We start from the raw sequence: 26530 nt of genomic DNA, 5'->3' as shown, positions 1-26530 counted from the left end.
GAAGAAACTGCCCCTAACTGCCAGTGTGCCATTTTTTTACTTTCTCTGAGCCTAGTCACTTCCCACTTTCAGACCATGAAATAAAGGCCTGTTCATTTCTTGGGACCAGTTTCTTTCTTTCTCTCACTGGCCCTCAAATCTTTTTCTATCTAATAGTAATCACATGGGAGGAGTTTTCCATCGTTCTCCCAAGGAGTGGCTGGAAGATTAGAATTGTGTGCCTTTAGGTCACCAGAGTCCCCAGGAGATGTTGTTAAGAAAGGTCAATTTTTGGGCAAAGACATCATACTGGAAGAAATAGAGGGTCAGAGAAAGACAGGAACATTCTCAAGATGATTGATACAATGACTGTAACAAAGGATCTAACATAGAAGAGATCAAGAGGGTGGTACAAGAAAGAGTAAGGTTCAGATCTACAATTCATAGTCACTGAGTTGTAGACAATTCAATGGCACCTACCAATAACAACAACATGCAGTTAGCTTTTTAATTCACAGGAAATGAAGTCAAGTGTGCAACTATTAGTTTAGATAAGTTCCTAAAAGGATGAGCAATGTTTAGGGTAGTATCTGGAATTTTAAGTAAAAGTAAATGCTGCTTTATTCTCTCATTCTTTTTTTCTTTTCCCCTTGATTCACAAAAGTATCTTGTGAAAAATTCTTTTTCGGAGTATAGATAAGACACTCCACTATATCAAGTTATTGTTAGGTGCTATCGAGTCCAGAACAATTCATAATAACTCTATAAACCACAGATTTGACCTCTGTCCTATCCTGTACAATCCTAATCATTTGTGACATACTTGAGCCCACCACAGCAGTTAATGTGTCAATCTATTTGGTTGTGGGTCTTTCTTTCTTTTCACTGACTCACCACCTTTCCAAGCATCATGTTCCTCTTCAAGGAATAGCCTATCCTCACAACATGCTTAAAGTATATTAGACAAAGGGTTGTCATGTTTGCCTTGAAGGAGCTCTTTGGCTGTACCTACTCCAAGACATATCTGTTTGTTCTTTTGGCAGTCCACCCAATATTTAATACTTTATCCCAACACCAGAATACAGAGGTGTCAATTCTTCTATTGTCATCTTTGTTCATTGTCTGACTCTCAGATGCGTGGCAAGTGACTGAAAATACACCTCCATGGCATCTAACAATAACACACCACTTCTCACATTGTCTTTAGACTGTGACCCCTGAAGACATTAGAATTTTCAGACACTTGAAAGGGCAGGGTTAACAAGCTTCTGAGATGAGAGGTTTATCAGTAGCTAAAACAGAAAGAAGCAAACAAAGTACATACACATGTACCTAAAAGGATAAAAACAATACCTTCTTTATCCTTCCCCAAGGAGAGGATGAGCAAGAGAGTTGGTCTCAATGATGCTCTATGGCAATAGGCATCTTACTTCTTCCAGGTTCATTAAAATGTGAATGGAAGGCAGTATTTCCCAATCTTTCCTAGTTCTAAATTTCTACCAACTTTTGCAGTCAGAAAGCGATCAGACATGCAATCAAAATGCATTGATAATAACGGTCTACTGGAATGCAAAAGTTGGAAACAGGAAAGAAGGATCAGTAGTTGAAGAACATGGACTTTGCTTCAACAATTTAGATCCTCCCAGCAGAGCCGTGGGTGAGCATTAACCTTGCTGGTAAGTATATTCATTTTCTCCTGGACACAAGAGCCTATTATTTAGTCCTAAAAGCCTTCTGAGATCCCAACTCTTCTCACTATTTCTTAGTTGTTGGAATTGACGGAAAACCTCATAAGCAGTTCCTTACTTCACCTCTGCCTTGCATGCAGATTTCCGAGCTGCAAAATAACCCAGTGGTAGATGGAATTTGATTCAGGACTTAAGGACAATAAATGACATAGTTGAGCCTCTACATCTTGTGGTTCCTAACCTTTATACTGTAATAGGCAAAGTGCTAGTCAATAAGCCTTTTATTTTAAGAACTACCTTCCCTCTGTAACTTGATTTGTGCCACTGTTTGAACCTCTACTTGGAATAGTATTGCTTTTAGTTTTTGACTCATGTACTTTTAACTTGTTAGTTAAATATTTGTCTTCTAGGCTGCAACAGTTCCATGATGCATCTTCAAGGATATGAACATGTACGGCCAAGCACAATCGATAAGAGTGCATCTAAATTCCAAAATCAATCTCCACAACACTCTATGTGTTTCCTGTTGCCAAAGGGGCCCTTTAGAGTAGTGAGAGAAGATCTTCACCCTGAAACCTACAGCATCCCTTTTCAGCAGGAAGTAGCTAAGAGAATACGCTGTCCCCTTTTCCTTATGAATCAGGGTGACATCTCTCTCAGGAAGTAGTGATGGGGAATGGCAAAGGACACACTGACAAAGGAGATTAATCAGAACTGGATTCGACAAGCACTGAGGCAATGGGACAATTAAAACTGACTTTCAAGGGGGAAAAAAGAGAGAGGAACGAACTGGGAGAGGAGGTAGAGAAAATAGTGCAAGAATGAATGAATGGAAATCCGAAATCTCTGTGAATGTTTATTAACATTAACAAAATAAAAAAAAAACAACACACATGGACTTGGCAGAAATGAGGCTGGAGATAGAATAACAGAATTCTGCACATTTCAGTGATTTACTCCTTGCAAATACCTTTTATAAGAAACACAAAAGCAGACTATATACATGGATTTCACCTGATGGAATGCACAGGAATCAAATCTATTACATCTGTGGGAAGAATCTTCTGGAAAAGCTCAATATCAGCTTCAAAAACTAGGCCGGCTGCTAAATGTGGAACAGACCACCAACTACTCATAAGCAAGTTCAAGCTGAAGTTGAAGAAAATTAAATCTAATCCACAGGAACCAAAATTCGACCTTACGTCTATCCCATTCAAATTTCAAAACTATGTTAGGAACAGGTTTTGAATACCAATGAGCGAAGACCAAAAGAGCTGTGGGAGAATATCAAGATTACCATCCATGAAGAATGTAAAAGCTCATTACAAAGGCAGAGGAGGAAGAAAAGCCCAACGCGGGTGTCAGATGACTCTGAATACTGCATTAAAGTGCCAAGAAGCCAAAGCTAAAGGAAGAAACCAAGAAATTAAAGAGCTGAACAGAAAATTTCAAAGGGCAGCTTGGGAAAACAAAGCAAGGTATTTTAATGAAATGTGCAAAGAACTGGAGTCAGAAAATCAAAAGGGCTGAACTTGCTCAGCATTTCTTAAACTGAAGAAATTAAAAAACAAATTCAAACCATGAGTGGCAATACTTAAGGATGCTTTGGGCAGAATATTAAATGATCCAAAAAGCATTAAAAGAAGATGGAAGGAGTATACAGAGTCACTGTACCAGAAAAATTGCCTACACAGAAGAATTTCATGAAACAAATATGAGCAAGAGCCTGTGGTGATGAAGGAAGAAGTTCAAGTTGTTCTGAAAGAATTGGCAAAAAACAAGGCCCCAAGAATTGATGGCATACCAATTGACATATTTCGACAAATAGATGCTGTCCTGGATACACTCACTAAGTTATGCCAAGAAATCTGGAGGACAATCACCTGGCAAGTGACTGGAAAAGATCGATATTTGTTCCCATTCCAAAGAAGGGTGACCTGACAGAGTGTGGAAATTATCAAACAATATCATTAATATCACATGCAAGCAAGATTCTGCTGAAAATTATCCAAAAATGACTGGAGCAGCATGTTAGCAGAGAACTGCCAGATGTGCAGGTTGGGTTTAGAAGAGGCTATTATAGCTAATGTTAGATGGATCTTGTCTGAGAGCAGAGAGTACCAGAGGAATGTCTATCCGTGTTTCATTGACTATGCATAGGCATTTGTCTGTGTGGATCACAACAAACTGTGGTTGACTCTGAAAAGAATGGGAATCCCAGAACATTTGACTGTGTTTATGCAAAACTTGGACCAGGAGTCAGAACAGAGCAAGGAAACATTGTATGGTTCAAAATCGGGAAGGGTGTACACTAGGGATGTATTCTGTCTCCATACCTTTTTAATTTATATGCAGAACAGGTCATCCGGAATGCTGGGCTGTATGAGGAGGGATGTGATATCAGAATTGGAGGAAGAATAATCAGCAATCTGAGTTATGCAGATGACACAACCCTGCTTGCTGAAACTGAGTAGGATGTGAAGAACTTGCCGCAGAAGGTCAAGGACTGCAGCCTTTTATATGGATTGAAGCTCAACATCAAGAAAACAAAGACTCTTACCACTGAGCTGATTGGCAGCATCATTATGGATGGTGAAGAGATTGAGACTGTTAACAGTTTTAGTTTGTTTGGTTCCACAATCAATACTCTTGGCACCAGCACCCAGGAAATCAAGACTAATTGGATTAGGAAAAGTCTGCTGTCAGGAACCTCTGTAGAGTGCTAAAGTCCAAAGATTATCTGTCTAGAAACTAAGATGTGCCTGATCTAGGCCATAGTCTTCACAATTACTTGCTATGCCTCAGAATGATGGACAATGACTAAGGATGACAGAAGAAAAAATGATGCCTTTGAGTTGTAGTGCTGGAGAAGAATATTGAACTTACCACATACTGCCAAAAGAACAAACAGGTCTTTCCTGGTGAGGATGAAACCAAATTGCCCTCTGGAAGTAAGGATTTTAAAGTTCCATCTGACATACTTTGGACATGTTGCCAGGAGGGATTAGTCCTTGGGTAAGGACTTCATGCTTAGAAGGGTGGAGAGACAGCACAGGAGAAGGAGACCCGGGTGAGATGGATTGACACAGTGTCTGTGGTTATGAGGGTAAGTGTGCTGGGTATAGTGAGACTGGCTCAAGACAGAACAGGGTTCAGAGGTGTTGTACACAGGGTCACTATGAGTAGCAGGTACCTCAGTGGCACATAACAACAGCAACACCATTCATTTACAAAATTTCCCCTCAACAGTAACAGCCGCAGATAGCTGGAATCTTTAAAGCCCAGAAGTATAAAGGCAAACAAGGTGGGCTTGACTTTAACATCTACGATGGAGAAACCTCAGTGATTCAGGCCTTCCATTATCATTAGCACTTAGAACTTAAACAATTTAAAAAGAAAAAAAAATACCTTTACAAAGAATATTTATAATATTTATAACAACAACAACAACAAAAATCTAAATCTCAAACTCACTGCCAAGGTGATTCTGACCTTCCCTCACGGTTCTGAGGCTGTCTATCTTTATAGGAGGAGACTGCTCAACTTTCTCCAGAGGAACACGAGGCAAGAGATTCAGCTGCTGACTCTTTGGTTAACATTCCAGCATGTAACACACTATATCACGAAGGCTTTTATATTTCAGCATTTTTTTTAAATTTAGGTAGTTTATTTTTCATTTCAATGAACATCTACAGAGATTTTGGAATTCCATTCATTCATTGTTGCACCCTTCTCCCCGCACAAACCCCTCCCCCTAATTCCCCCGCCATTTGCTCCTCTCCTTGAAAAGCAAAAGAAAAACTCCCTCATTGGTACACAATCCCCCCCGCACCTCCCCAAACCCCACCCCCTACCCCCAAATACAATACATATTTCAGCATTTTAAATGTAGAAAGTTAACATGAAAAGACTTTTTCTTCAACTCCACTAGGTATTCATAAAATCCTGTCCCCTGTCCCACAATCAGTTGCAGATCAGATTGTTGGGAACTATAGGATTTCCACAGGCTAATTGTGATAAGTAAATCACTATGGCTTTCCTCCTCATTCATCGTAATCTGGACGTTCCTCTGAAGCCTGTTTAGCATCAGAACAACATACAAGACTTCATGTGCAGATGGTGTACAAGGTACATTGACTGGGGAGTAAAACCCGAGTCTTCTGCATAGAGGTTGAAAATTCTACAAATTAATGGCTTATTTGAGACAAATACAGCTTACCACTAGAACTCTCATTTTTGGATAGTGATATTTAATGTAAACTTAAATATGAAAGCTGGAAAAGGAAAAACATGAATAAAACTGAAATTGCTCTGAGACTTTTAGTCTAAAAGAGTGATTGCTATTTAGTTCTCAATTTTCTTTCCCCCCCCACCCCCTGCCCCCTATGGTATTTAAATGTGGAGTCCTTGGCAACTCCGAGGCAGAGGTGAGTTCTGGACATGCTGGGGTAGAATGAAAAGGTGCTTCTCAGTCTAAAGTCATTCATTTTACAAAGGGGGAAAGTGAGTATATGACAAGTCAGAAACCGAAATCTTATCTTGTAAATCCCCGCTTTTCCCAAGTATGATAGCTGAATCAGCAGCCACAGCAGCAGCAGCCTCACATTGAGGGGCTCCTTAGATATGCAGCCTGCTAGACCCCACTCCAGGGAGCTCTGGTGGCTTAGTGGTGAGAAGGTGTGCTGCCAACTCAAAGGCTCATACCAGTTTGAATCCACCAGCCGCTCCATGGGAGCAAGATGAGCAATCTCCTCCCATGGGATTTAGAGCCTCTGAAAACTCCACTGGAGGGTCTGCTAGCTATATAATCAGCTATGAAACAACAGCCCTCACTTTAGATCTAGAATTTGCATTTAAATTCTGTGTGCAAAAGAGAATCTAAAAGTGCTTTTACACCAGTGTGTTTTCCACTAAAACAAATTTTTTTCTCATGCATTTTTTTGTTTAAAGATTCTATTTTTCTAATATATTGTATACAATTTTTTAAATTGTAATTTGGGTGAAGGCTTACAGAGCAAATCAGTTACACATTTAACAACTTCTACGCTGATGTTCTAAATGCGATAATGGTTGTTCAAGGTGGACAGTGCTTGGTGGAGCTTCCTGATTAAAACAAGCTTGTAAAGTAGGAATGGCATCCACTTCCAAAATGGCTTGCCTCCAGAAACTCTATGAGCAGCACTCAGGTCTTTCTTTCAGAGGATTGCTATGAGTCGTTTATGACTCGACAGCACTTAACAACAACAACAACATCTGGTTTGTTGCAATCCTATCAATGTACCAGCAATTTCCCACTTCTGTTCCTACTCCTTTCCTGCCTCTTCAGCTTTGTTTTGGTGCAGGTCTCCTACCATTGATAGCTAGCATAGCTTTTATAGGTCTTCCTATTACTTGGCTGCAAGTTGTTCCCAAGGATGGAGTTCAAGATGAGTGGGGTGTGGGAAGGAGACACAGGATACAGAAGGTTTCTGCTCCTAAGATATGAAACAAGAACTTGTGAGGACAGTTCTGGAAAAGTGGAAGCACTGAGAAGACAAATGGGTCACATCATTCGAAGCTGTGCCTGTCCTAAGGCCTGCCTCCCAAACAACTACAGACAGGCAGACCACCAATTCAATTTTGCACATTCGTGTCAAGACATGCTGACATATGATTCATTGATTTTTAATGAACTTTAAAAAAAAGATTTGCATTAGATGCACTTCTAAGAAATGGAATCTGGCCTGAGAAATAAACTGAGCTTGAAGAACCCAAGGGTGGTAGGTAAACAATTAATTGCTTGGCTGCTGACTGAAAAGGTTTGAATCCACCCAGGAGCACCTTGGAAGAAAGGCCTGGTGAGCTACTTCGGAAAATTCAGCAAATAAAAACTCCACAGGGTTTTCAGTCCTACTTCGAAGCACCCAGAGTTGCTATGGGTCAGGGGCAATGAAAAGGCAACTTTTATTTATTTTCTGGTTTTAGAGGTGATGGTGAGGAGATCACACTCTTCCTACCACATGTGGCTAAGGCCATTCTTTGCTGGCCTGGCTTTGTAGTTTCTGGAGGTCTGAGTTCTCCTTAGAGGTACTTTCTGACTTGAGGTGCAGTCCCAGTTAACTTAATCATATACTTTCCCTCTCACCTCCAGCCACCCCATAAATATCTCATTTTTATTTCTGCCTCTTGGCTAACTGCATTCACATCTTTTCTGACAATCTCTATGGGGTAGATTTTTCTCCCCAGTGCCATTGTTAAGCTACATTATCCAAAGTAGAACAATATTAAGAAATAGTATAGAGTGACTTACTCACAACAACTTAAAAAACCCATTGTTGTTGCTGCTAAGTACCATCGAGTCATAGATGACTAACAGTGACCCTATGAACAAAAGACCTGAACATTTGTATAACTTTCCTCATTTCTCCTCATTCATTGAGTCTCCGGAGGCAAACCATTTCGAAAGTGGATGCCACTCCCACTTCTAAGCTTGTTTTAATCAGGAAGCTCCACCACTGTCCACCATGGGTAACCATTATGACATTTGACACATTAGTATCAAAGTGTGTAGCATCACAGCAACCTCTAGTTACTTCTTAAAAACCTATAGAATTTTATTATTATTATTGTGATTTTAATGAAAGTTTACAGAAAGGTTGGATTTTCATTCATTCATTGTTGCACATTTTCCTCCCTCCCCTCCCCAGTTCACTTAAAAAAATTGTTCATTGTTACATAATTCCTTCCCCTCACCCTCGCCCCCAGGACACTTTCCTCTACACCTCTTATGCTGGATGGTCATACAAATAATACATAATCATATATTCCTTTTAAACAGTTCTTTCATTCATCTGTTTCAATGTTCATTATTTCAATGTTCAGTGTTCATTATTTATTCCATCTTTTTTTAAGTATTCCCCCAACCCCCATGTCAGTCCTATTTTATTAATAGTGGTGTTATGAAGAATTTGTCCTTTTGTGGCTGAGATATTTCACTTAACTTAATGTCCTCCAGGGTCACCCATGTCGTAAAATATTTTATGAGTTCCTTGTTTTTTCAGTGCAGAGTAGCATTCCATTGTGTGAATATACCACAGTTTTTCTATTCATTAATTTGCTGATGGGCACTTGGGTTCCTCCTATCTCTCTGCTATTGTGAGTAACACAGCAATAAACATAGATGTGCATGTATCTGTTTGGGTGACAGCTCTGGTTTTCTTAGAGTATATTCCTAGTAGTGGAATTGCTGTTTCCAAAGGTATTTCTATTTCCAGCTTTCTGAGAACTTGGCATACTGTCTTCAATAGTGGTTGCAACATTTTACACTCCCACCATCAGTTAATAAGGAAAATCCATACATTTTGAAAAAATTGTTTTAAGCATATTAATTATCCATGCGTTACACTTAATGATTTATTTATTTATGAATTGGTTTTCAATGAAAAACCTTCTATGATGGTATGTGAATCATTTTCTTGAGGAAGCCATCAGACACTCACCTTCTATATGGGGATTTTAGAGTAAATCTTTTCTTCCCAAGACTGAGGTAAAAGAAAACAAAATAATTCTGAATACCAGAGACAATTCTGAAAATAGTTGTTAAAAAAGTAATGTAGAACATAGCAACAATGACTTAACCATATAAATGTGGAGGCTATCAAGACAGAATGGGCTTGAAACATTATAAAAATGGACAATGATTATTAAATAAATTTTCTCAATTGTAAAAAAAATAAAATAAAGTAATATGGCATCTATTGTATTCACAGAACTAAGGGGAGGGGGGAACTGAACACCTTTACAATAAGTAATTTTTTCAGATATTACTCATTTCACCAGAAGGAAGCACATTAACTTCCCTCAAAGGTGAATCGAGGCCTCTGAGGTTTGGTGCTGGAGAAGAGTTTTGAATATACCATGGACCACCAAGAGAACAAACAGGTCTGTCTTGGAGAGGGTGAAAAAAGGCTACTCCTTGGGAGCAAGGATTTTGAAGCTCTTCCTTATATACTGTGGGCACGTGGCCAGGAGGGACCAGTTCTTGGAGAAGGACATCTTGCTTGGAAGGGTGGAGGGACAGAGCAGGAGAGGAAGATCCTGGATGAGATGGACTGAGACAGTAACTGGGGTAGTGGAGATAAGTGTGTTGGGGATAGTGAGACAGGCTCAGGATAGGACAGGCTTCAGAGCTATTGTGCGTTGGATCACTATGAGTCGGAGCTGACTTGATGGAACATAACAACAACAACAAAGGTAAAGCCTTTTCCTTCAACCCTGCATCAAACCTACAGTAGAAGATCAGGGACAATTTCTACTTCATCAGTTTACGGAATAAGGCGCTCTGGTGGTGTAGTCAGTAGGAAGCTGTGCTTCTAACCCAAAGTTGGTACCTCTCTAGTGGTTCAAATCTACCAGCAATCCATTGAAAAAAGATGAGCAATCTCTTTCTGAATGTGGTTTATGGACTCTGAAAATTCAGTGGTGGGTTAGTTCCAACTTGACAGCAATGAGAGTGAGTAGATTTGAGTAGATTGACTGGATTAACCAATGGTCACATCTAGAACTATGCCTGGAAGTGTCCCTTTAACCCACACATGCACCTTCTGCTTTCGCCATCATGACTTGTGTTTCTGTGTTTGTACCCGGCCTGTCCTACCAGCTCTGCTTTTTATTATATGTTTAATGAAACATTTGTCACAGAATCAATGATACATGAGAGTGGAAGTAAAAGGAACTGCTCCAATAAAAACATACCCACAAAAGTACTACTATTAAAACAGTATATGACAACTGTAAAAGATTAAGGGAAATAATATGACAGATGGTTTATCGTATTTCTAAATAATCGGGGTCTCTGTTATATAAATTCTAGCCCTCACAACCTCATTTTCTCCAGATGTCTCAAAGGAGAATACTATCTCTATCTCGCCCCTTCCTTCCCCCCAACACGTTGGGGGAGATCCCTGAAGTGAAGGACAAGACAACCAGGACCAGTTCTAGTTCACTCACTAACCAGCTCTAAGGTCTCTGATTAACTGTTTAGCATCACCTCATGCCATGTGCAGGAGCGGGACTATGATAAGACAAACTAGAAGCCTGGTCTGGCCGTTCCTCCCTGTCTCTCCCTGCTGATCTCTCACGGCTCCTCTCCATGTATTCACTGACAGAGAATTTTGACAGCTGCTGTGTTAGGGCTACTGCTCCTGAATCCTTAGATGGCTGATGAAAAGTGGGCCTTCCCTCAGCTGGATCCCAGTGCAACCTGTCAAAGACTGATCCAAAGGTCCTCCTCAGCCACCTCTACCCCATACCAAGCGGGCCTAGAGTCTTCTCTTTATCTACAATTTCCTACTTTCCTTCATTCCAAAAGGATCAAAGAAATTGCCATCAAATTGGTTTTAACTGAGGGCAATTCCATGAGCACCGAGTAGAACTGTGCTTCCTGGAGTTTTTAATGACTAGTTCTTCTTAAGCAGATCACCACGCAGTGGGTTGGGTTGGGTTGTTATTATTACTACTGGAGTAAGGAAAAGGGTACAAACAAATTCATGCAAAAGAAGAGACACAGGAAGAAAAGGAGAAGGTTCTACAATGACTTCAAAAGTGAAATCACAGCTGTTGGCCCTCCTCAGGCCAAGCTGAGGGAGAGGGACAAAAATGTGCAACAATGAATGAATATCCAACTTTTTTATAAACTGTCGTTAAAAAATCACAATTAAAATAAAAAACTAAAAAGAAAGAACAAAGACTCCCACTCTTTATGAGGAGAAAAGAGAAAAAAAGAAAAAGGAAGGAAGGAAGGAGGGAAGGAAGAAAGGAAGGAAGGAAGACTACCTGAAAAAAACACTGGTAGAATAACTGAAGGCTTTTATACACATATATTTTTTTCCTGCTACTTGAAATAGCTTAAGCATGTAATGAATAAGCTTCTCTTAAAACAAACTCCTCAGATTTTTTCAATTATTATTTTTAGCAGCCATAGGTAAGGCCCAGAATGTCTTCAAATGCATTTGTAGACTTCCACAAAATCAAATAAAAGTTAAGAAAGAAATAATATCAAAGGTATCATTTGCATTGAAGAGTACTTTTAACCAAAGTCAGTTCACCTTCGCTAAAAGGAACTGTAAATATTAGACACAGTCTGAGAGCATCTCTGACTTTTACATTTGGAAAGTATGACATTTAAGTCCATTGGTCAAGACAGAGGCTGGCACTAGCTGCGAGTATAGACACGTAGTTGACCCTTGAAGAATATATGTGTTATGGGTGCCAACCTCCACACAAATGAAAATTAGAATCTACTTTTCCACTGTCCTAAAATCTAGGTACTGACAATGTACTGTTCACCAGAAACTCATTTACTCACTAATTACGACTGATTCAGAATCCCCACAAAACTTCATTGTATTTCTGAGGCTGCAAATCACAATCCATCTTTCTTTCTCCTTGGACTATTAATATATATGAACAGCCAGAAAGCTGTGCCTTTTGAGTTAGTAGCTTAAATCTCTATTGCCCAGAAGTCTCACCAATAACATAAACTGTCGATAAACACCTATTTTGTACTTTATATGCATTATATACTGCACTTACATAAAAGCTGCCATTTTCAATATTTCTTTTTTAACAATGGTTCTTATACTGGATTAATTTATCTTCAGATAATGGTTAGCTACTGATTCAGACCTGTCTGTGGAATAGATCTAGCAATTAACCTTTATCTTGTAATTTCTTAACTTTTCTCTGATCCTTGGAGGATTGCTGACATCAATCATGACACTCATGTGAGTTCCATAGTGTTATTAAAGGTTTAAAGTGGTACACTAAACACAATGGAAAATATGAGAGAACCACAAGATGTGGTTTGCAGTGGTGTGCTGTGATGTGCAGTTTACCAAAGAGATGAACTGCTCAAGTGGAGAGAAGCATCACAAGGCATTTTTTAAAAAATTCTTGTATACATGGACCTGTGTAATTCAAACCCATGTTGATCAACTGCACTTCTTATTAAATTATTACTACTTACTTTCAATGTTTACCTGGGCACTAAGTAACATATGAACGAATAAATGACACTTTAATGAAAATTTCTGAGCAAACCATATAAGTTGTTGTTGCTGTTGTTATGTGCCATCCAGTCGCTTGTGACTCATAGCAACCCTATGTACAAGAACCCTAAATACCATTCTATCCCGTGCCAACCTCACCATCTCAGACACTCATTCCCACCACTCCAATCACAGAATCAATCCATCTCATTGAAGGTCTTCCTCTCCTGTGCTGTCCCTCCACTCTCCCAAATATGATGTCCCTCTCCAAGGACCAGTCCCTCCTTGCAACATACCCAAAGTATGTCAGACGAAGCTTCAGAATCCTTGACTCCAAGGAGCAACCTGGCTTCACTCTCTCCAGGACAAACATGTTTGTTCTTCTAGCAGTCCATAGTACATTCAACACTCTTCTCCAGCACCACAGCTCAAACCATATAAGTATAAAACTAATATTAAAGCCCAAGCTATGCTCTAGCCAATAACCCAAACTACTGCTATGGAGTTGCTTCCACTCATGATAACTCTCCATTGTTCCAAAGACTATGAATCATTACAGAAGGAGACTGCTTATTTCTTTTCTTTGGATCAACTGGTAGCTTAGAACTGCATACCCACTTAACAGTGCAATACTTAGCATACAACACCATTAGAGCTCTTGTGAATGTTCTTGAACGTCCAACCTTTTGATTTGGAGCCAAGCATGTTAACCACCTATGCTGATTTGTACCACCCAGGGATTCCACTGGATAGCTCAAACTCATTGCTATCAAGTCAGAAGTACCTCAGCTGACCTTTCATTAGATTTTCAGAGACTGTAAATCACATGAGAGGAGATTCGACATCATTCTCCAAAGGAGCTACTGATGGATTTGAATTGCTTTTTTTTTGAGGCGGGAGTAGAGCTAAGGCACAGGAGACATTAAATTTTTTTCAGGCATGCATGCCTCTGCAGGCCTAAAGGAAGTAATTATAACCCATTTGACACTGGCAGTAATAAACAAAGCAAATCTTAGATCTTGAGGGCATTACAGCCGGTTGCTCTGTGGTGCACCACAGATATCAGATATCAGTCCACACTTGATGGGAGCTCTGTCTCAGCAAACATCTCTAACTCCAAGTCCTGTGCTGAGGGAGAAAAAACAAATGAAGCAGGTGACCTTAATTCCACAGCTCTGGTTGAGTGGCTGCAGTAAGCCAGACATTTTCAAAGGTATGAAAGAAGGGAAGGAAGAGGGACTGGCAGAGTAAGAAGTTGTTTTATGTGCCATTGAGTCACCTGCAACTGATAGTTATCCTACATACAACAGCTCTGAACCTTGCCTATCCTGAGTCAGTCTGTCTCAGAAACACCTACTACCATTGCCCCAGGCACTGTATCAACCCATATCATTTGGGGTCATCTTTTCCTGCATTGTCCCTCCACCCTTCTAAGCATGATGTCCTTCATGAAGGACTGGTTCCTCCTGGCCTTGTGCCCTAAGTATGTGAGACAGAGCTTCAAAATGCTTGCCCCAAAGAGAAAATTGGTTTCACCATCTCCAAGACAGACTATTTGTTCTCCTAGTGGTCCATGGTATTTTCAATATGTTGTTGTTGTTGTTATGTGTCGTTGGGTCACCTGTGACTCAGAGATACCCTATGTACAACAGCTCTGAACCTTGCCCTATCCTAAGCCTGTCTCACTGACTCTTGACACCCTATCCTTATTGCCCCACTTACTGCATCAATTCATCTCATCTGGGTCTTCCTCTCCTGTGCTATCCCTCCACCCTGCCAATGATAATGTTCTTCTCCCAGGACTGATTGCCACTGACCATGTGCCCAAAGTTTGTGAGATGAAGATTCAGGATCCTTGTCTTGATGGAGAAACTTGGTTTCACCCTCTCCAAGACAGACTTAGGTGTTTCCTTGGCTGTCCACGGTATATTCAAGACTCATCTCCAGCACCACAACTCAAAGGTATCATTTGTTCTTCTGTCCTCCTTAGTCATAGTCCAGCTCTCAGACCTTTCCCTAGTACTGCCTCAGACCAAAAAATCTTTCCCTGAAGGTGGTAAATGGGATTTGGACTTAAATCATCCTAAACGTGAGTGTGAGAAACCAGCAGCATTGTGAGTCGCAAGCCATCACAGAAGTGATGCACAGCCTAAGCCATCATATAAAGGGGTGGCTGGGGGGGCAGGAGGTGCTGGACGGGGTAGCTAGGGGTACAAGGGATGCTGAAGTAGCAGGTCAATGGAAGGGACAAGACACATATGTCTGACAGGGGGTACTGAATTTATTGGTTATCTCTGTTAGGGGAAGTGTCTTTCATTTGCTCCTTTCAATAAAACGCTTGTCTGTCAGATATTGTTGAGTGGCTAAGCATGCAAATCAAGCAAACTAGGAAGAAGGATTGGTTATCCACTTCTGAGACATAACAGGACTTCAAAAACCCTATGTTAAGGAGATTCCAAGATGGTGGTGTTGGATAAAGCCATGTGAGAAGTTGAAGGAGCATCGAGGTGCATAGAAACAAGCCACTAGAGAGATGGTCACGGCACACAGAGACCAACATGATCCGATGTGAACAGTAGGAATTTGAGTCAGAAATATTAAAATAATTAGTTTGGAAGCTACAGGGGAGCATTGAGCCCTGGACAAAGCTGGAAGCCGCCAGCCAAGCTGCTGTGGGACCCATCCTCCAGGAGAAAGAAGGTTAGCGGGAAATTGACTGAGTTCTCCTAAGCCCCACTAGGAGTGAGTGGGTATGTTAGAATTTGACTGAGTTTTCTTGTGCCCATACTGACAGCCAAGGATCGGGTGGACCAGTAGGAATTTAACTGAGTTTTCTTGGGCACCATCACTGGCCAGGAGAGCACTCAGGAATGAATGGGTACTGGGAATTTGGCTGAGTTCTCTCTGGCCCTATCAAATGTCCAGGATCTGGCGGGCCAGTGGGGATTTAACTGAGATTTTTTTGGGCACCACCAGGAAAGTGCCCAAGAACAAATGGACCAGTGGGAATTTGACTGAGCTTTCATGGGCACTGTACACCAGGCAGAGGTGAGCGCATCAGTAGGAATTTGACTGAGTTTTCTTGGGTCCTACTGGCCCTGCTGGGGCAGGGGCTGCTGGGAGAGGGCACCTGGGTAAGGGCTGCTAGGCAGAAACTGCTGAGAGAGAGCTGGGAGTGGGAGATGGACAGCTGGAATTTGAGTAGGGAACACACTTGTGAGCACACCCAGACAGGTGAAATCTGAGTGAGGTCCTGCAAGTGGCTGCCCTGCCCTTGTGGTCATCCTGCTCCCTCCAGTGCCTGCCCTGCCCCCCCATTCTGCTCCACACCTGTACCTACATATCCAATCAATCAACTTGTCTTTAATCAAGAACACCTTGATCTGGCTTAGCTACAAGAAGCTGCTCTCACAGGCCCTGAACTGAACTTTCCCTTGAATCGGTAGCTGCCCACCTGATTTCTAGAGCATTGTCTTCAGATCAAGAACCTGTCAATGTCTCAAAGAAAGCAAGCTATCCTACACATTATCCAGGTGCAAAACAAGATGGCACCCCCAAAAGATGAAAGTTGACACAGTATCAATGAATTTCCTGAAGCCAGAAAGTCGGATGGAACTTTCTGACACAGACCTTAAAAGAACAATGATTGAATATTGTCAATGGATGAAAGACAAACTTGAATAATTACAGGCCACTACAAGCAAAAACTAGGAGGAGCTTAAAAAAAGAATCCAAAACAAAACAGATAAAACAAATGAGGCATTAGTAACACTGAAAAAACAAGAAACCATGATCCCAAATATGAGGTCCAATGTTTCAGATGCTGTCAACATGATGGAGGGACGCATGAGCAGGGTTGAAGAGATGGAACACAGAACCAGTGAAATAGAAGATAGAACTGTCACCAGTGATCTTCTAGAGCAAAAAGAGAATCAAAAAGGAAGGCAAAAGAAGAAAACCTAAGGATAATGTGAGACTCTCTCAAGAGAAATAACATGCACATCATTTGAAATCCGAGAACAGGAAGAAGCAAGTAAAGGCAAAAAAAGTTGTGGAAGAATTACTAGAGTAAAACTTTCCAGGCATAATTAAGAATGAGAGAATATATACTCAAGAAACTGAGGGAACACAATATAGAATAGACCCAAAAGAAAAACACCAAGGCATATCATAGTTCTATTTGCCAGAACCAAAGATAATGAGAGAATTCTGAAAGCAGCGAGGGAGAAACAAAGAGTAACCTATAAGGGAGAAGGAATAAGATTAAGTGCCAACTTCTCAGCAGAAACCACGTGAGCAAGAAGACAGTGAAAGGAGATATATCAAACACACAAAGAAGACACTGTCAACCAAGAACAATGTACCCAGCAAAATTATCCATCAAATATGAAGGAGAGATCAAGATATTCCCAGAGAAACGGAACCTAAGGAAATTTGTAAAAACAAGACCAGCATTGCAGGAAACACTGAGAGATGTGCTTCTTACAAAGGTGCCACAGAAAGCAGCATCGACCAAAGTAACTAGCAACAACAGCAAAAAGAACTCAACAAAATGATAGCAATAAAATCCTGCCTTTCAATAATCACACTGAATGTGAATGTTTTGAATGCGCCACTGAGGAGAAAAAGAGTAGCATATTGGATATTTTTTTAAAAAGCCAAAATCCATCAATATGCTGTCTGCAAGAGACAGACCTGAAAAAAGAAGATAAAGACAGACTAAAAATAAAAGGCTGGGGAAAAAATATGCCAAGCAAATGGAAACAAAAAAGAAAAAGCAGGAGTAGCAATATTAATCTCCAATAAAATAAATTTCGATGCAAAAACCATCACAATGGACAAAGAAGGTCACTAATGCATAATGGGTCAATAGAACAAGAGGACCTAACACTATGAACCTGGAGAAAGGATGAAAGTCACAGAAGTGTTGACGACTTTTGTTCATAGGGTCTCTATGAACAACTCAATGGCACTTAACAACAATAACATCAACATAGAGAGAAATCAGTTGGCATAGTGGACAGAAAATGATGCTACCAAGCCAAAGGTGGGTGACTTTTAATCTGCAGCCCTCTGGCCTGTTTTTCATTGTTTTTGTTCAAACATTCTTCTAGGTCATATAGCCCTGGTGTGTCCACTTACTGTATAGAGGTAACTTGTGGTTGCTGTGAAGCTGAACACTGTGACACTGATGTGTCAAATGTGTTAATCATTACCCTTGATGGATAGTGTTTGGTGGAGCTCCCCGATTAAAACAAGCTTGGAAGATGGAGTAGCATCCACTTCCATAAATAGCTTGTCTCTGGAACCGCTATGAACCTGGAGAAAGGATGAAAGTAACACAAGTGTTGAAAACTTTGGTTCATAGGGTCGTTATGAGTCACCTACAACTCAATGGCACTTAACAACAACAACATGCACCAAATGAAAGACCTGCAAAATATATAAAACAAACATTAACAAAACTGAAAAAGGAAATAGACAACACTACTATAGTAGTTGGAGACTTCAATACACAACTCTCAAGCGAATATAGAGCTACCAAAAAAAAAAAAACCTCAACAAAGATGCTCAAGAATTAAACCACACAATAAACCAACTTCAGCGCACAGATATTTATAGGCTAATATACCCCCAAAACACCACAGTATATACCTTCTTCTCCAATGTGCATGGAACATTCTCTAGAATAGATCACATCTTAGGTCACAAGGGAAGCATCAATAAATTAAAAAATATGGAAATAATACAAAGCATTTTTTAGACCACAATGCTACAAAATTAGAAATAACAAAAGGATAAAGGCGAAAAAAAACCCCCAAAACACAAAAAAAACCCAACCCATGTGTTTGAAAGCTGTACAATAAATACCTTGCTTGAACATAAGTGGGTTGTTGTTCTTGCTGTTTGGTGCTGTCGAGTTGTAGACGACTCATAGCGACACTATGAACTAAAGGCCTGAGCACTGTTCATATATAGAGTTTCCAGAGGCAACCCATTTCGGAAGTGGATGCCCCTCCTGCTTCCAGGCTTGTTTTAGTCGGGAAGCTCCAGAAAACACTGTCCACAATGGGTAACCATTACCATATTTGGCACATCAGTGTCCTAGTTCAGCATCACAGCAACCACGAGTTACCTCTGTATACCAATGCACAGACCAGTGCTATACCTCCTAGAAGAAGAACATGAGTGGGTACTAGAAGAAATAAAAAATGAAATTAACAAGTTTCTTGAAACAAATGACAATGAAAACACCACTTACCAAACCTCTGGGAAACAGCCAAAGAAGTAATCAGAGGTCAATTTATACCAATAAGCAAACATATCAAAAGGCAGGGGGAAAAAATGACCATTGACTCTCTAATCCACCATTTCCAAAAATTGAAAAAGAACAGCAAGAAAACCTGACACCCTCTAAAAATTCTGAAATTTTAAACGTTAGAGCAGAAATAAATGAAATAGAGAACCAAAAAACAATTGAAGCCATCAACAAAACAAGGAGTTAGTTCTTTGAAAAGGTCAATAAAATCTACAAACCACTAGCAAAACTAACAAAGGAAAACACACAAATAAAGGATATGAACATGTATGGCTAAGCACAATTGATAACAGTGCATCTAAATTCCAAAATCATTCTCCAAAGTAGTCTACGTATTTCCTATTGCCAAAGGGACCCTTTAAGAGTAGTGAGAGAAGATCTTAACCCTGAAACCTACAGCGTGCCTTTTCAGCAGGGAGTAGCTAAGAGATTACACCGTCCCCTTTTCTTTATGAATCAGGGTGAAATATCTCTCAGGGAGGAGTGATAGGGAATGGCAAAGGACACACTGACAAAGGAGATTAATCAGAACTGGTTTTGACAAGTACTGTGGCAATGGGACAATTAAAACAAATTTTGAAGGAACATTCAACCTGAATCCTTCTGATCATATGGAGATTTTTGAAAGTATTTCTTTGAGTTTATTATGTTTAATTTGTTTTATTTGTTTGTTTTAGTATAAAGGATGCTCATCTAGATGATAACATAATTATCATCAAAACAAAAGGGGGAAAATATGGGAAGTCAAATATTTGTAATAAACAGAATGCTACTTAAATTAAAATAATAAATAAATCAGGGAAAAAAGAAGAAAAGACACAAATAATCTGAATAAGAGACACAATGGGCAATGTCACCACAGAACCACCTAAAATAAAAAGGCTAACATTAGAATAAGTATGAAAACGTAGAGGAAATGAACAAATACTTATAAATTCACAACCTACATAAACTGACACCAAGCAAAATCGAACACCTTAATAGACCCATTACAAAGAAGAAATTGAAAAGGTAATACAACAATTTCCAGCCAGAAAAAATACTGGACCATATGGTTTTACAAGTGAATTTTATCAAACATTTGAAGAATAACTGTCTCCAATTCTACGTAAACTATTTCAGAAAATAGAAGAAGATGGAATTCTCCCAGACTCATTTTATGAAGCAAACATATCCTTGATACCAAAGTCAGGTAAAGACACCACCTAAATAGAAAACTATAGACCAGTATCTCTCATAAACACTGATGCAAAAATAATGAATAAAATCTTGGTCAATAGAATCCAACAATACATAAAAAAAGTAACTCACCATGACCAAGTGGGATTCATAACAGCTCTGAAAGGATGGTTCAACATAAGACAAACAATCAATGCAATTCATCACATCAACAAAGCAAAGAACAAGAACCACATGATCCTATCAATTGATGCAGGAAAGGCCTTTGACAAAACCCAACACACTTTCCTGATTAAAACACTCAACAAAATAGGAGTAGAGGGTAATTTCTTTAACATAGTAAAAAGTAGATATGTAAACCAGAGAGCCAACATTGTTTTCAATGGAGAAAGATTGAAGGCATTCCCCTTCAGAACAGGAACTTGGCAAGGATACCCACTATCACTTCTCCTATTCAGCATTGTATTGGAAGTCTTAGCGATAGCAATAAGACAAAAGAAGGAAATAAGAGGTATCCAAGTTGGCAAAGTGGAGGTAAAATTATCTCTCTATGCAGATGATATGATAGTATACTTAGAAAACCATAAAGACTAACCAAGAAAACTACAGAACATAATTGACCAATTCAACAAAGTGGCAGGATAAAAGATCAACATACAAAAATCAAATTTCTCTACAGTGACAAAGAATACAGAACTGGAGCTGAGAAAAGCAATACCCTTCACAATAGCTAATCACAAGATTAAATAATTAGGAGGAAACCTAACCAGAAGCACAAAGGATCTATTCAAAGAAAATTACAAAGCATTACTACAAGAAACAAAAAGAGACCTGGAGAAGTGGTATTCTTTTCTTTTGGCCCAGCCAAGATCCACCTGACTTTGGTAATTATGCCTCTAGTACCATGACTTCTTCTAAAATCAGCTTTTATTTCTGGTAGTTCTCTGCCAAAGTTCTGCTTCAGTTCCCCCCGCCCCCCAATAATCTGCAGCAGAATTTTGCTTGTGTGTGATATTAGTGACATTGTTCAATAATTTCCACACTCTGTCAGGTCACCTTTTTTTTTTTAATTTATGGAATGGGAATAAATAGGGATCTCTTCCAGTCAATTTGCTAGGTACTTGTCCTCCAGATTTCTTAGCACAACCTGGCGAGTAGCATGTCCAGGATAGCATCTGCTCATGTCTTTGCATCTGCTTGTTGAAATTAATATTCCATCAATTCCCAGGACCTTGTTTTTTACCATTTCTTCAGAGCAGATTGACTTCCTCTATTATCTTCATTGTTTCTTGAAATTCTTTTGTGTCAGCCAATTCTTTTTGGTACAGTGACTCTGTATACTCCTTCAATCTTTGTTAAATGCTTCCTGGCTAAGTAGAGGGTCAATTAAAAAAAGAGAATGATCTTCCACAAGATGGCTTGCCACAGGGATTGCAACAAACGGGCTTGTGTGCTGCAGTGATTATACTAAGCAGTTCTTCATGTATATAAGGTCACTGTTAGTGGGAGCTGACTGGATTATATCTAACAGAAACGACAATTGTACATCAATTATTTGAATTGAGATCAATAGCATGTTTAATACCAAAACTGGGGAGACCTTGGGAGGGGCAGCAGCACAACAAGGCAGCCTGTGAGACTCGGGATTTCTCAACAAAAATAACCAGACTGCCCTTTTTACTCCACTTATTATACATGGCAATGCATGTATTTATTCAATAAAACTTTTCTTTCAATTAAAAAGAGACAACAGAAACCCAAGGTTCAATTCACATTCAGAGAACAGAAAAGAAGTCAGAGGTTAAAAAGAAAAGTGTAGATGAGGAAATAAAAAGGGTTGGACACAGCAGAGAAGAACAGAGAAGATAAGAAAAAAAGGAACAATCATTCAATAGTTTCCAGGAAGTTTGCCTCCAGAAACTCTATGAACTTGGAAAAAAGATGAAAGTTTTGTGTTCAAGACTTTTGTTCATAGAGCTGCTAAGGGTCGTCTATGACTCTATGGCACTTAACAACAATAACAACAACTAGTTTATCTACAAAATTCGAATACATTGTTTTTCACACCAGAACCTTCCCATTTCCCTAACACCTCTCCCCCATCAAATTAGAAAAGACTTTTGAGTTTGTCATTGAAAAGGTTTATAGTGGTTCCTGAAATTTCAGACCAGTAACCACAAAGAAAAGAGTCCTTGGGCTGCTAAGTGGAAGGTCAGGGGTTTGAGTCCATCCAGAGTCATCTTGAAAGAAAAGCCTAATAATTTCTTTTCCCCCAGAACCAGCCATTAAAACGCTTTTGGACTAGGAAAGGAGGAATGGAAATGGAAGCACAGGGAAGCAGTAGGATGAATTTGTTACACTGTGGGGATTGCAATCAATACCATGAAACAAAACAAGTGTGAACTGCTGAATGAAAAATTTATTTACTCTAGAGACTCAAACTTGCAGTGGTTCCAACTCATAGCTATCCGCCTTTGGGCTTCCAAGGCTTTAAATTGTAACAAGAGTAAACTACTCATCTTTCATGGAGCGACTTTCACAGAGTTCATGGATTTGAACTGCCAGAGATGCTCTGTGTTTGGGTTAGTGGTGCAACTTGTGCTGACTACCCTCAAATGACAATATAAGGCTGAAGAGAAAAGAAAGTTCTATTGAACACATCTTTACACACACACACACACACACACACACACACACACACACACACACTCTTGCTGTAAGTTATAATCAACTTGATGGAAACTAGTAAACTACAGTGATGAAGAAAGTGTAGAGTTCCTGTGTGGTGAGGTGGTGAAGCACTTACAACTAGATGAATAGTTGATGGTTCGAACCCACTCAGAGACACCCCAGAAGACAAGCCTAACAAAGCAATCTGCTTCCAAAAACTCACAGCATAGAAAATCACAGAGGGGGCAGTTTTGTTTTGGACCCTTGGAGTCAATGTGGTTCGGAATCAACTGGAGAAGAACTAATAGAAGCAGCAACAAGGCTGAAAGCAGGGAAGGAACTGAAAGAAAGAGGGAAGTGAGCAAAATGGAGGCAAGGTGTAGCCAAGTATAAATGTGGTTCACAGACACAAAAGGAATCATCCCTGGACTGCAGGAAAAGGCAGGACAAATGCCTCAGTGTGAGACAGAAGAAAAGCATCAAGTACATTTACATGAACAAGACAGCTCTGAAGCCACCACCAGAGAGTTAACCCAGCAGTGTGAAGAGCTTACACTCTGGAAAGGGAGCTGTTTCAGAACAGGACTACCATGTGTCTAGTTTCCAGAAAAAAAAAAAAAAAAAAACCCATGAAAAATAGGCTTAAGATTTAAGCACAACTGCAAGCAATAAGATAATTTTTTTACCGTGATTGAAGCCTCTTTATACGAACAGAGTGAACAAATAAAGCATAAACATCTAATGCTATTGCTGTTGATTGTCATCGAGATGAGCTCGATTCATAATGACCCTATGAACAAAAGGCCTGAGCCTTTCTAGAACTATTTCCAGAGCCATGTTGTTTAGGAAGTGGATACCACTCCTGCTTCAAAACTTCTGATAGGAATTGGTATTTTAGAGAAACAGAATAAGGAAACAATCTTGGGGCTCTATCTGTATTGTATTTTTTCATATTTTATAGCAACAAAAAAGCCTGGAGTGATGGGGATTCTCAGTTTAACGAATGGCTTTTCTAGACACAAGCACATGACCATCTGAGTATGTCAGGGAGAGATGTCTGAAAACAGACTTTGTTAAAACAAAAAGCATACGATGCTACAGTGCTTGTTCAGTATCTATCAACCCGGAGCCCTTCTAGACCCCTCTCTTACTATGTGTACATTTCTTTGTTGTTCTTTAAGTGCCAAGAAGATGATGACAACTAGAACAGATGGTAATAGATCCTAGTGAATAACTAAAAAAGAAAATATGATACGCTATTCCTGGTGTTCAAACGCAGATCCCCAAGTTGTCAGCCCAGAGCAATGATTGAATAAGTATGGGGATCTGCCTTAAACTAATGGATGTTGGTCCTAATCCATTACTGCTGGCAAAGCCAAAGTGAGTTCAGGGCAGCGCTTTCACTGCTGAGATTTATTCTGTCATTAGTGAGGAAGCACACTTTCCCAAGGACTTTCCCATGCTAGATAGTCAGGAACAAGCTTAGTCATCTTGGGGAAGGTCACCCAGATATTCCCATGTTGGCCCACAAGACAGAAGCTACTATTTATTAATTTTTTTCTTATTAATAATGATTTCTTGAGTGGAATGAACAGTGAGTCAGCTGTTTCTCAGTTTGGAAGGGGGAAAAATGTGATTCTCAGGATAAGAAAAAGTAGCACTTTCATATTACTAAATGCATTACATTATTGCATTGTGGCTTAACATCACATAAAAAAATGCTAACTCTATTTTATTTTCTCCTATAAGGATTTGCTAAAATTCAAGCCCTCCCAAACTCCCCAATGTCCATTAAATGTACATTAGACAGTCTCATTTTTTACCCCAATTCAATTATCCTCACTTAAACATTACTTTCGTGCCTTTCATTCATATCCCATATTTTTTTAATTTCACCACATTCTTTCTGAAGACACCAACACTGGCTAGTTTTTATGGGTACTTTCTACCTATATACAACTACATTATGATTTGGAATAGTCTCCACTGTTATATATGAAATAGTTCTGTCTCTAAGGATGACAGAAGAAGCAGCTTGAGTTGTCATGCTGAAGAAGAATAATGAACACACCATGGACCACCAAGAGAACAAACAGGTCTGTCTTAGAGAGGGTGAAACCAAGTTTCTCTTTGGAGGCTAGGATTTTGAAACTCCATCTCACATATTTTGGGTACATGGCCAGGAGAGATGAGTCCTTGGAGAAGGACATCATATTACAAAGGGTGGAGGGACAGCACAGGAGAGCAAGACCCTGAGTGAGATGGACTGATACAGTAACTGGGATAATAGGTGTAGATGTGTTGAAATCAGTGACACTGGTTGAGGACAGAGCAGACTTCAGGGCTGTTGTATGGGTCCCTGTGGGTCACAGGTGACTTGATGGTACATAACAACAGCATAGATACTTTGAAATCTTTAGTATATTTTTCTGAAAACCCTGGAGGTTATGGAAACAACTGTCTTACTAGAACGAGGAAACATCACATTGGTTCAAATCAAAAAAGGTGTGTACCAGGGTGATATCTTTTCTTCATTCCTTCTAAAGCTATACATGTTGAACATACAGAAACGACGACATGAAGCAGAAAGTGACATATCAAGGTTTGAGGAAGACTCATTAATAACCTGTGTTATGCACATGGCATAAACTTGTTTGCAGAAAGTAAAGATTTACTGAAGAGGATAAAAGAATTGTAGACTTGAATATAGATTGTTGTTGTTGTTATGTGCCGTCGAGTCGCCTACGACTCATAGCGACCCTATGTACAACAGCCCTAAACTCTGCTCTGTCCTGTGCCAATCGCACTATCTCTGACACTCCCATCCCGATTATCCAAGTAACTGAATCAATCCACCTAATAGAGGGCCTTCCTCTCCTGCGCTGTCCCTCCACCCTCCCAAGCATGATGTCCCTCTCCAAGGACCTGTCTTTCCTCACAAAATGTCCAAAGTATGTTAGACGGAGCCTCAGAATCCTTGTCTCCAAGGAACCACCGAGTTTAACCCTTTCCAGGACAAATCTGTTTGTTTTCCTAGCAGTCCATGGTATTCTCAATACTCTTTTCCAGCACTACAGCTCAAAGGCATCAATTCTCCTTCTATCCTCCTTGGTCATTGTCCAACTCTCTGATGCATAACGGGTGATTGCAAAGACCATGGCCTGTATCAGACGCACCTTAGTCTCCAAAGAGACACCATTGCTCTTCAGCACTTTGGAGAGGTCCCTAAGAGCAGACTTTCCCATTGCAATGTGCCTTTTAATTTCCCAGCTGCTGGTGCCAAGACTGTTGACTACGGAGCCAAGCAAACTAAAGCTGTGTACAATCTTAATCTCTTCACCATCCATCCTGATGCTGCCAATTGGTCCAGTGGTGAGAATCTTTGTATTTTTGACATGGAGCCTCAATCCATATTGTAGGCTGCAATCCTTGACACTTTGCAGCAGGCGCTACAGGTCCTCTTCAGTTTCAGCAAGCAGGGTTGTGTCACCCACATAAAGCAGATTGTTGATAAATCGTCCACCAAACTTGACCCCACATTTCTCCTCATAGAGCCCAGCCTCCCGGATAATGTGTTCTGCATATAGGTTGAAAATGTATGGAGACAGCATGCATCCCTGGGGAACGCCCTTCCCAATTTTGGACCATGCAGTGTTCCCTTGCTCTGT

The 26530-nt window shown here is 39.9% G+C and overlaps 1 protein-coding gene and 1 pseudogene across 1 annotated transcript in view; one reads left to right on the top strand and one right to left on the bottom strand.

The window, feature by feature from the left end:
* Nucleotides 1-26530, bottom strand: part of LOC102875104 (synaptic vesicle glycoprotein 2C-like) — a gene marked incomplete at its 3' end in the record, with an annotated part of 132516 nt that overhangs the window by 34487 nt on the left and 71499 nt on the right. The gene's annotated exons all lie outside the window — the stretch shown is intronic.
* The window catches only part of LOC102869037, a 10365-nt pseudogene continuing 9274 nt past the window's right edge, over nt 25440-26530 (top strand).

The sequence above is a fragment of the Elephantulus edwardii genome, unplaced genomic scaffold, assembly GCF_000299155.1.
Source record: "Elephantulus edwardii isolate Elephantulus edwardi_28Jun2011 unplaced genomic scaffold, EleEdw1.0 scaffold00326, whole genome shotgun sequence".
NCBI lineage: Eukaryota > Metazoa > Chordata > Mammalia > Macroscelidea > Macroscelididae > Elephantulus > Elephantulus edwardii.
Note: the sequence above shows the minus strand (reverse complement) of the source record. Positions and strands in the feature narration are given on the sequence as shown.